The 12,289-nt window shown below is 39.0% G+C and overlaps 1 non-coding gene across 1 annotated transcript; it reads right to left on the reverse strand.

Annotated features, from left to right (window-relative positions):
- Positions 1 to 1,279: 1,279 nt before the first annotated feature.
- Positions 1,280 to 1,387, reverse strand: LOC148553454 (small nucleolar RNA R71). Its single transcript, XR_015892675.1, has one exon. It is a non-coding gene; the product is annotated as a small nucleolar RNA R71 (small nucleolar RNA).
- Between the last annotated feature and the right edge of the window lie 10,902 nt (positions 1,388 to 12,289).

The raw sequence follows: 12,289 nt of genomic DNA on the forward strand, positions 1-12,289 counted from the left end.
ACCATTCTGGGCGTTTCACGCCAGGATGACACTAGAGGGAAGATTTTGTTTTTAATTCACATTTTTTCAAGTTTTCATAATTTTTCAAAATCAAATCTTTTTCAAATCATATCTTTTCAATCATATCTCTTTCAAAATCAATTTCTTTCCCTTTTATATTTATTTTTACTATTTTCAAAGATCCTTGCTTCAATTCAAGATTCACTTCAAAAATTTTCAAGTCGTTACTTGCCTATCGAGAAAGGATCAAACTTTAAATTTTAAAATCATATCTTTTAATTTCTTGTTAGTCAAGTAATCAACTTTAATTTTAAAAACTTTCTTTTTCTAAATTGATTTTCAATCATATCTTTTCAAACATATCTTTTCAATCACGTCTTTTTCAAAATTAATTTTTTCAATCATATCTTTTTCTAATTTCAAAATCTTTTTCAAAAATCACTTTATTTCTTTCCCAATCTTAGTTTTCGAAAATCTCAATCAAATTTTCAAATTTCTTTTTAATTATTTCAAAATCTTTTTAAATTATTTTTGAAAATTCTTCCCCTCTTTTCACATCCTTCTATTTAAGGGACTAAGACTCCTCATCAAGGTGCAATTCGAACTCTATCCCTCTTGATAAGTTCGAATTCCCTCTTCTCCACCTCCTCCTTCTATTCTTCTTTTCCTCTGACACCTCAAGGAATCTCTATACTGTGACATAGATGATTCCCTACTTTCTTGTTCTCTTCCCTTTCATATGAGCATAAACAAAGATAAAGGCATACTTGTTCAAGCTGATCCTGAACCTGAAAGGACCTTGAAGAGAAAAATAAGAGAAGCTAAAGAACAATTCTTTTTAGAGGGCCTAACAGAGCTCTTCAAAGAAGAAGAAACCATGGCAGCCGAAAACAACAATGCCAACAATGCAAGGAAGGTGCTTGGTGACTTTACTGCACCTACTCCTGATTTCTATGGGAGAAGCATCTCAATCCCTGCCATTGGAGCAAACAACTTTGAGCTTAAGCGTCAATTAGTTTCTCTAATGCAACAGAATTGCAAGTTTCATGGACTTCTATTAGAAGATCCTCATCAGTTCTTAGCTGAATTCTTGCAAATCTGTGACACTGTCAATACCAATGGGGTTGACTCTGAAATCTACCGACTTATGCTTTTTCCTTTTGTTGTAAGAGACAGAGCTAGGACATGGTTGGACTCACAACCTAAAGAAAGCCTGAACTCTTGGGAAAAGCTAGTCAATGCCTTCTTGGCAAAGTTCTTTCCACCTCAAAAATTGAGTAAGCTTAGAGTGGAAGTCCAAACCTTTAGACAGAAGGATGGAGAATCCCTCTATGAAGCTTGGGAAAGATACAAGCAATTGATCAGAAGGTGCCCTTCTGATACGCTTTCGGAATGGAGCATCATAGGTATATTCTATGATGGTCTGTTTGAACAATCCAAGATGTCATTGGATAGCTCTGCTGGAGGATCTCTTCATCTGAAGAAGACGCCTACAGAAGCTCAAGAACTCAATGAAATGGTTGCAAATAACCAATTCATGTACACCTCTGAAAGGAATCCCGTGAATAATGAGTCAACTCAGAAGAAAGGAGTTCTTGAGATTGATACTCTGAATGCCATATTGGCTCAGAATAAAATATTGGCCCAACAAGTCAATATGATTTCTCAGAGTCTATCTGAAATGCAAGCAGCAACAGGTAGTACTAAGGAAGCTTCCTATGAAGAAAAAGCTTATGATCTTGAGAACCCAGCAATGGAAGAGGTGAATTACATGGGAGAATCCTATGGAAACACCTATAATCCTTCATGGAGAAATCATCCAAATCTCTCATGGAAGGATCAACAGAGACCTCAATAAGGTTTCAACAACAATAATGGTGGAAGAAACAGGTTTAGCAATAGCAAGCCTTTTCTATCATCTTCTCAGCAACAGACAGAGAATTCTAAGCAAAACCCCTCTGACTTAACAACCATTGTCTCTGATCTAATCAAAACCACTCAAAGTTTCATGACTGAAACAAGGTCCTCCATTGGAAATTTGGAGGCACAATTGGGTCAGCTGAGTAAGAAAATTACTGAACTCCCTCCTAGAACTCTCCCAAGCAATACAGAAGAGAATCCAAAGAGAGAGTGCAAGGCCATAAACACGTCTCACATGGCCGAACCTGGAGAGGAGGAAGAGGCAGTAATCTCTACTAAGGAAGACCTCAATGGACGTCCACTGACCTCCATGGAGTTCCCTAATGAGGAACCATGGGAATCTGAGGCTCATTCTGAGACCATAGAGATTCCATTGAATTTACTTCTGCCTTTCATAAGCTCTGATGAGTATTCTTCCTCTGAAGAGGATGAAGATGTCACTGAAGAGCAAGTTGCTAAGTACCTTGGAGCAATCATGAAGCTAAATGCAAAGTTATTTGGTAATGAGACTTGGGAGAATGAACCTTCATTGCTCATCAAAGAACTGGATGACTTGACTAGGCAGAGATTACCTCAAAAGAGACAGGACCCTGGAAAGTTCTTAACCCCTTGTACCATAGGCACCATGACCTTTGAAAAGGCTCTGTGTGACCTAGGGTCAAGCATAAACCTTATGCCTCTCTCTGTAATAGAGAAGCTAGGGATCATTGAGGTACAAGCTACAAGAATCTCACTGGAGATGGCAGACAATTCAAAGAAACAGGCGTATGGGCTTGTAGAGGATGTCTTGGTAAAGGTTGAAGACCATTACATCCCTGCTGATTTCATAATCCTAGAAACTGGGAAGTGTATGGATGAATCCATCATCCTTGGCAGACCCTTCCTAGCCACAGCAAAAGCTGTGATTGATGTTGACAGAGGAGAATTGATCATTCAAGTGAATGAAGACTCCCTTGTATTTAAAGCTCAAGGATATCCCTCTGTAACCATGGAGAGGAAGCATGAAGAGCTTCTCTCAATACAGAGTCAAACAGAGCCCCCACAGTCAAACTCTAAGTTTGGTGTTGGAAGGCCACAACCAAACTTTAAGTTTGGTGTTGAACCCCCACATTCAAACTCTAAGTTTGGTGTTGGGAGGTTCTAACATTGCTCTGAACATCTGTGAGGTTCCATGAGAGCCACTGTCAAGCTATTGACATTAAAGAAGTGCTTGTTGGGAGGCAACCTAATTTTTACTTATCTATGTTAATTTTTTATTTTCTATTGTTATTTTATGTTTTCTGTAGGTTGATGATCATGTGAAGTCACAAAAACAATTGAGAAAGCAAAAACAAAGTGAAAAACATAATGAAAAATAGAACACCCTGGAGGAGATAGTTACTGGCATTTAAACGCCAGTAAAGGTAGCAGAATGGGCGTTAAACGCCCAGTCTGGCACCATTCTGGGCGTTTAACGCCAGAAAAGGGCACCAGACTGGCGTTTAACGCCAGAAATGGGCAAGAAGCTGGTGTTAAACGCCAAAAATGGGCAGCAGCCTGGTGTTTAACGCCAGGATTGGCAGAAAGGGGCATTTTGCACGCCACTTGGTGCAAGGATGAGATATCCTTAACACCTCAGGATCTGTGGACCCCACAGGATCCCCACCTACCCCACCACTCTCTCTCTTCTTCACCCATTCACCAATCACCTCAACACCTCTTCCCCAAAAATCCCTCACCTATCAAATCCTACCATTCTCTTCACCACTCACATCCATCCTCCATAAAACCCCACCTACCTCACCATTCAAATTCAAACCACTTTCCTTCCCAAACCCACCCTCTATAGCCGAACCATACACACCCCTCTCACCCCTATATAAACCCATCTTCACTCCTTCATTTTCACACAACCTAAACACCACTTCTCCCCCTTTGGCCGAAACACAAAGCCCACTCCATCTCCTCTATTTCTTCTTTTTCTAATCTCTTCTTTCATCTTTTGCTCGAGGATGAGCAACCTTCTAAATTTGGTATGGTAAAAGCTAAAGCTTTTAGTTTTTCCATAACCATTTATGGCACCAAAGACCGGAGAAACCTCTAGAAAGAGGAAAGGGAAGGCAAAAGCTTCCACCTCTGAGTCATGGGAGATGGAGAAATTCCTCTCAAGGGTGCATCAAGACCACTTCTATGAAGTTGTGGCCAAGAAGAAGGTGATCCCCGAGGTCCCTTTCAAACTCAAAAAGAATGAGTATCCGGAGATCTGACATGAGATCCGAAGAAGAGGTTGGGAAGTTCTCACCAACCCCATTCAACAAGTCGGAATCTTAATGGTTCAAGAGTTCGATGCCAACGCATGGATCACCAAGAACCATGATCAAAGTGTGAACCTGGACCCCAAGAATTGGCTTACAATGGTCCGAGAGAAATACTTGGATTTTAGTCCGAGAAATGTAAGGTTGGAATTCAACTTGCCCATGATGCAAGGAGATGCACACCCCTACACTAGAAGGGTCAACTTTGATCAAAGGTTGGACCAAGTCCTCATGGACATATGTGAAGAGGGTGCTCAATGGAAGAGAGATTCAAGAGGGAAGCCGGTTCAACTAAGAAGGCATGACCTCAAGCCCGTGGCTAGGGGATGGTTGGAGTTCATCCAACGCTCAATCATTCCCACTAGCAACCGGTCTGAAGCTACTATAGACCGGGCTATCATGATACATAGCATCATGATTAGAGAGGAAGTGGAAGTTCATGAGGTTATATCCCAAGAACTCTACAAGATGGCAGATAAGTCCTCCCCTTTGGCAAGGTTAGCCTTCCCTCATCTTATTTGTCACCTTTGCGATTCGGTTGGAATTGACATAGAGGGAGACATACTCATTGATGAGGACAAACCCATCACTAAGAAAAGGATGCAGAAAACAAGAGAACCTCATCAAGAGCATGAGGAAATTCCTCATCATGAAATCCCTGAGATGCCTCAAGGGATGCATCTTCCTCCACAAAACTATTGGGAGCAAATCAACACCTCCCTAGGAGAATTAAGTTCCAACATGGGACAACTAAGGATGGAGCACCAAGAGCATTCCATCCTCCTCCATGAAATTAGAGAAGATCAAAGAACCATGAGAGAGGTGATGAGTATTTTGGTGGAAAAATGAATTTCTCCCAAAACACACAAATCTAACCGGCAAGTGTACCGGGTCGCATCAAGTAATAAAAACTCACGGGAGTGAGGTCGATCCCACAGGGATTGAAGGGTTGAGCAATTTTAGCTTAGTGGTTAATTTAGTCAAGCGAATCAAGATTTGGTTGAGTGTTTTGTGATTTACAGAAATTAAATTGCATGGAATTAAAGAGAACAGGAAATAAATTGCTGAATCTTAAAGAACAAGAAATTGAATGGCAGAAACTTAGAATGCAAGAAATGTAAATTGCGGAATCTTAAAGTGCAAGAAATGTAAATGACTTGAATTGTAAAGGGGATTGGGACTTGGATTTGCAGAAATTAAACAAGGAAAAGTAAATTTGCATCACGCAGAGAAGTAGAAGAGGGTTTGGGTTAAATCGGATCTTGAAGCAGAAAAGTAAATGAACATGAAAACAGTAAACAGAGAATTAGAAATTGAAAGTTCAGATCTCAGGACCCAGAGACTAGAAAACCGAGTCTAGATCTCAATGCCTTCCTAGATCCAACAAGAACAATTGCAAGGGAATTGTAAATTGCAAGGAAAGTAGATGAAGAGCAATTAACCGAAATTAAATTCAATCAAGCAGTAAATAAAGCAGAGAGATCCAAGGATAAGATTGAAATAGAATTTCTTCAATTCTCCAACCCAAGATCCAAGACAATTGTAATTGAAATTGAAAGCAATAAAACTAAGAGGAAGAGAAGTGAATTCTCCTTCCCCAAGACTAAGAAATTAAAGATCACTCAATATCCAAAGCTCTCCGAAAACTATTATGAAAATTCAAAGGGAAAGCTCCCCGAAGAACTTGAATTCTATCCTATTTATACACTTTCTTCAAATGATCTTCAAGCCTTGAGTTGGGCCTTTGCTCTTGGTGGAATTGGGTTGAAAGAGGCCTTGGTTGATTGCTCTTGGAGTTTGGAGAAGAACCAAAGTAAACCAAATGAACCGGGTTGGAGTTTTGCAAAAGTTGGAGTAAAAGTTTGAGCAAAAGTTAGGGGCTAACTTTTGCTCCAACTTTTCATATCAGCCACCATAACTTGCTGCTATCCACGTTGGGACAAAAGTTAGGGGTCTAACTTTTGCTCCAACGTTGGCCTCCTAATGTGTACTTATGGCGCCAACGTTAGCCCAAAAGTTAGAGGCTAACGTTGGCGCAAACTTTTGCTCCTCCCCTTGTATTTTTCATGTGCCAACGTTAGCCCAAAAGTTAGGGGCTAACGTTGGCGCAAACTTTTGGTGGCCAGGGAGGTTTTTCTCATGCCAACGTTAGCTACCAAGTTAGGGGCTAACGTTGGCGCAAACTTTTGGTGCCCAGGGGTGATTTTCATGTGCCAACGTTAGCCCAAAAGTTAGGGGCTAACGTTGGCGCAAACTTTTGGTGCCCAGGGAGTGATTTTCAAGTTCCAACGTTAGCCCAAAAGTTAGGGGCTAACGTTGGGGCTAACTTTTCACCCAAAAGTTTGTGCAAAAGTTTGAGGCTAACTTTAGGTCCAGCTTTTTGCTTCCTGGTTCATTTTCACTTATTCCATTGTCCTCTCTTTACTCCTAGCCATTCCTTCTTGCTTCAACCTTTCTCCAAGCTTTCTTCACCTATCATTAATCAACCAAACACATCAAACCTATGCTTAAAATCATGAGATATTCATTTTATCATAATATGTGACAATTATAGCATAAAACCTCATGAAATAGCATGAATTCATACATGGTTGATTAAATCAAAGGAAACATGAAAATCTACCCAATTGGCTTGCTTTTGGCTCAAGAAAGTGCATAATTCAAGTGAAAACAAAAGAAAAAGACTAGTGAAACTAGGCTAAGATGACTTGTCATCACAACACCAAACTTAAAGCTTGCTTGTCCCCAAGCAAGAAATGAATTATGCTTATAGGTTCTTTTACTTAAGACGGATTGAAGAATAAATTGTAAGGTCCTGTGAGTGAAGTGATTAAGTGTCAGTGGGGTGAACTCTAAATCATATGCTCATGCAAGGGTTTCAGTGCTCACTAGTCCTCACATATTGGGAGTCTTAGGTCTTAGGATTTTCATCCAAATGGTATCATGGAGATCTCTTTATATGTAGTCACCTTGAAGCAGCTTATAGTTTCTGTGCTTTGGCCTCGACTCTAAGTGTCATGTCTCAAAACGGCTCTTTAGATAAGCTTTCAATCAATACTCCTAAACCAGGTGGTTTTAAGGTATTAGGTGTTGAAGCACCCCTAAGGATTTACTTGCTCAAGCCTCTTTCTTTGACACAACTCAACCACAAGCATTTTACTAGGCTAACAACTCTTTGAGTCATTGTTTCTTCTTTCTTTTGTTTTGTTTGCTGCTTCTTGGATCAATAAGTTTTTGAGAATCTCCACAATACTTCTTTGAACTTCATGTCCCGCCTATGAGCTCCCATGCAAGTTTTCACAAGCATGCAACCTCAATACATAATCATACGACTAGAACCACCACTTCTCCTAATCTTTTGCTTGCCTCAAAATTGTTTAATTCCTCAATCCTTCTTTTCAAAGAACTTCCATGTGATGCAATTTTTTTGAACATTGAGTGCAAACAAGTTTTGAAGAGAAAAATGTTGTGAATGATCAAGCATCTTGCTTATTGAATTACAGAAAAGAAACCATGCTAAACAGACAGATAATCAGGGAAACTAAACCACTCTCAATCATAGCAGTGTTTGATGTAAGATAATCACTTAACAATACAACCTTTTGGAGTTCACTTGCTTTCCTTCTTCTCAGCATCATCATTGCTGGCCTTTAGGTTCATCTCTTGTTTCTTTGGTTGATGATGCTTAATCCTTCCAAAAGCTTGTATGGACCTCTGCAATGATATTGAAAGTTGCTTGTTCCCCAAGCACTTGGAAACAATAGTTAGTCTGGCTGATTTATTTATGGGCTTTTGAACTTACTTTGGTGTGGGAACACCAAACTTAATACCTTGCCAATGGTTTTCATGCATCAAATTAACCATGTGTGATAATTTTTTTTTCTTTTCTTCTTCTTTTTCAAAGGCAATAAAACTGAAAACTAGGAAACAGCAGAATAGTTAACTAGTTCATCCAACATGCTTGAAGCCAGCATTATGCAGAAAGTGAGAATGTGTTTTATAATGGGATTTTGGTGAAACACCAAACTTAAAATCCTGCATTCTCCTTTAGATTGTTTTGGTGTGCAACACCAAACTTAGCTTCTTGCATTATAGATAAAACTACTTAACCTTTTTATTGAAATAGATATGAAAAGAGAACTACCTCAGGTTGGGTTGCCTCCCAACAAGCGCTCTTTTATTGTCACTAGCTTGACATCTTGCTCTTTGATTATGGAGGCTAAAAATCATAATGCCTCAATTTTTCTCCTCTTGCTGTAGGATTCCTTTCCTCCATGACCTGTACAATCACAAACAATCCAAATGAAGATTGGATATTCTCATGCCAGAATGTAGTCAGGGGATTAGTTGACACAATGTGTCAAACAGTTAATAGGCTTTGAAGGAAAATCAGAAGAAAATTGCTTTTGTTGTACAGAACAACAAGAAATAGACACAGAACCAGAAAAGCAATGTACTCTACTGAGAGAGCAAAGTTAGTGTTAGTTTAGGCAAAAATTCAAACAGTTAGTGGGTTAGTCAAAATTAAAGAAAAAGTGCTTGATCTAAACTACCACCTCACTTAATCATTGTCAATCTATTCAATCCCCGGCAACGGCGCCAAAAACTTGATGAGTATTTTGGTGGAAAAATGAATTTCTCCCAAAACACACAAATCTAATCGGCAAGTGTACCGGGTCGCATCAAGTAATAAAAACTCACGGGAGTGAGGTCGATCCCACAGGGATTGAAGGATTGAGCAATTTTAGCTTAGTGGTTAATTTAGTCAGGCGAATCAAGATTTGGTTGAGTGTTTTGTGATTTGCAGAAATTAAATTGCATGGAATTAAAGAGAACAGGAAATAAATTGCTGAATCTTAAAGAACAAGAAATTGAATGGCAGAAACTTAGAATGCAAGAAATGTAAATTGAGGAATCTTAAAGTGCAAGAAATGGAAATGACTTGAATTGTAAAGGGGATTGGGACTTGGATTTGCAGAAATTAAACAAGGAAAAGTAAATTTGCATCACGCAGAGAAGTAGAAGAGGGTTTGGGTTAAATCGGATCTTGAAGCAGAAAAGTAAATGAACATGAAAACAGTAAACAGAGAATTAGAAATTGAAAGTTCAGATCTCAAGACCCAGAGACTAGAAAACTGAGTCTAAATCTCAATGCCTTCCTAGATCCAACAAGAACAATTACAAGGGAATTGTAAATTGCAAGGAAAGTAGATGAAGAGCAATTAACCGAAATTAAATTCAATCAAGCAGTAAATAAAGCAGATAGATCCAAGGATGAGCTTGAAATAGAATTTCTTCAATTCTCCAACCTAAGATCCAAGACAATTGTAATTGAAATTGAAAGCAATAAAACTAAGAGGAAGAGAAGTGAATTCTCCTTCCCCAAGACTAAGAAATTAAAGATCACTCAATATCCAAAGCTCTCCGAAAACTATTATGAAAATTCAAAGGGAAAGCTCCCCGAAGAACTTGAATTCTATCCTATTTATACACTTTCTTCAAATGATCTTCAAGCCTTGAGTTGGGCCTTTGCTCTTGGTGGAATTGGGTTGAAAGAGGCCTTGGTTGATTGCTCTTGGAGTTTGGAGAAGAACCAAAGTAAACCAAATGAACCGGGTTGGAGTTTTGCAAAAGTTGGAGTAAAAGTTTGAGCAAAAGTTAGGGGCTAACTTTTGCTCCAACTTTTCATATCAGCCACCATAACTTGCTGCTATCCACGTTGGGACAAAAGTTAGGGGTCTAACTTTTGCTCCAACGTTGGCCTCCTAATGTGTACTTATGGCGCCAACGTTAGCCCAAAAGTTAGAGGCTAACGTTGGCGCAAACTTTTGCTCCTCCCCTTGTATTTTTCATGTGCCAACGTTAGCCCAAAAGTTAGGGGCTAACGTTGGCGCAAACTTTTGGTGGCCAGGGAGGTTTTTCTCATGCCAACGTTAGCTACCAAGTTAGGGGCTAACGTTGGCGCAAACTTTTGGTGCCCAGGGGTGATTTTCATGTGCCAACGTTAGCCCAAAAGTTAGGGGCTAACGTTGGCGCAAACTTTTGGTGCCCAGGGAGTGATTTTCAAGTTCCAACGTTAGCCCAAAAGTTAGGGGCTAACGTTGGGGCTAACTTTTCACCCAAAAGTTTGTGCAAAAGTTTGAGGCTAACTTTAGGTCCAGCTTTTTGCTTCCTGGTTCATTTTCACTTATTCCATTGTCCTCTCTTTACTCCTAGCCATTCCTTCTTGCTTCAACCTTTCTCCAAGCTTTCTTCACCTATCATTAATCAACCAAACACATCAAACCTATGCTTAAAATCATGAGATATTCATTTTATCATAATATGTGACAATTATAGCATAAAACCTCATGAAATAGCATGAATTCATACATGGTTGATTAAATCAAAGGAAACATGAAAATCTACCCAATTGGCTTGCTTTTGGCTCAAGAAAGTGCATAATTCAAGTGAAAACAAAAGAAAAAGACTAGTGAAACTAGGCTAAGATGACTTGTCATCACAACACCAAACTTAAAGCTTGCTTGTCCCCAAGCAAGAAATGAATTATGCTTATAGGTTCTTTTACTTAAGACGGATTGAAGAATAAATTGTAAGGTCCTGTGAGTGAAGTGATTAAGTGTCAGTGGGGTGAAATCTAAATCATATGCTCATGCAAGGGTTTCAGTGCTCACTAGTCCTCACATATTGGGAGTCTTAGGTCTTAGGATTTTCATCCAAATGGTATCATGGAGATCTCTTTATATGTAGTCACCTTGAAGCAGCTTATAGTTTCTGTGCTTTGGCCTCGACTCTAAGTGTCATGTCTCAAAACGGCTCTTTAGATAAGCTTTCAATCAATACTCCTAAACCAGGTGGTTTTAAGGTATTAGGTGTTGAAGCACCCCTAAGGATTTACTTGCTCAAGCCTCTTTCTTTGACACAACTCAACCACAAGCATTTTACTAGGCTAACAACTCTTTGAGTCATTGTTTCTTCTTTCTTTTGTTTTGTTTGCTGCTTCTTGGATCAATAAGTTTTTGAGAATCTCCACAATACTTCTTTGAACTTCATGTCCCGCCTATGAGCTCCCATGCAAGTTTTCACAAGCATGCAACCTCAATACATAATCATACGACTAGAACCACCACTTCTCCTAATCTTTTGCTTGCCTCAAAATTGTTTAATTCCTCAATCCTTCTTTTCAAAGAACTTCCATGTGATGCAATTTTTTTGAACATTGAGTGCAAACAAGTTTTGAAGAGAAAAATGTTGTGAATGATCAAGCATCTTGCTTATTGAATTACAGAAAAGAAACCATGCTAAACAGACAGATAATCAGGGAAACTAAACCACTCTCAATCATAGCAGTGTTTGATGTAAGATAATCACTTAACAATACAACCTTTTGGAGTTCACTTGCTTTCCTTCTTCTCAGCATCATCATTGCTGGCCTTTAGGTTCATCTCTTGTTTCTTTGGTTGATGATGCTTAATCCTTCCAAAAGCTTGTATGGACCTCTGCAATGATATTGAAAGTTGCTTGTTCCCCAAGCACTTGGAAACAATAGTTAGTCTGGCTGATTTATTTATGGGCTTTTGAACTTACTTTGGTGTGGGAACACCAAACTTAATACCTTGCCAATGGTTTTCATGCATCAAATTAACCATGTGTGATAATTTTTTTTTCTTTTCTTCTTCTTTTTCAAAGGCAATAAAACGGAAAACTAGGAAACAGCAGAATAGTTAACTAGTTCATCCAACATGCTTGAAGCCAGCATTATGCAGAAAGTGAGAATGTGTTTTATAATGGGATTTTGGTGAAACACCAAACTTAAAATCCTGCATTCTCCTTTAGATTGTTTTGGTGTGCAACACCAAACTTAGCTTCTTGCATTATAGATAAAACTACTTAACCTTTTTATTGAAATAGATATGAAAAGAGAACTACCTCAGGTTGGGTTGCCTCCCAACAAGCGCTCTTTTATTGTCACTAGCTTGACATCTTGCTCTTTGATTATGGAGGCTAAAAATCATAATGCCTCAATTTTTCTCCTCTTGCTGTAGGATTCCTTTCCTCCATGACCTGTACAATCA

This window comes from Arachis ipaensis, chromosome B7 (assembly GCF_059453495.1).
Source record: "Arachis ipaensis isolate K30076 ecotype BB chromosome B7, ASM5945349v1, whole genome shotgun sequence".
NCBI lineage: Eukaryota > Viridiplantae > Streptophyta > Magnoliopsida > Fabales > Fabaceae > Arachis > Arachis ipaensis.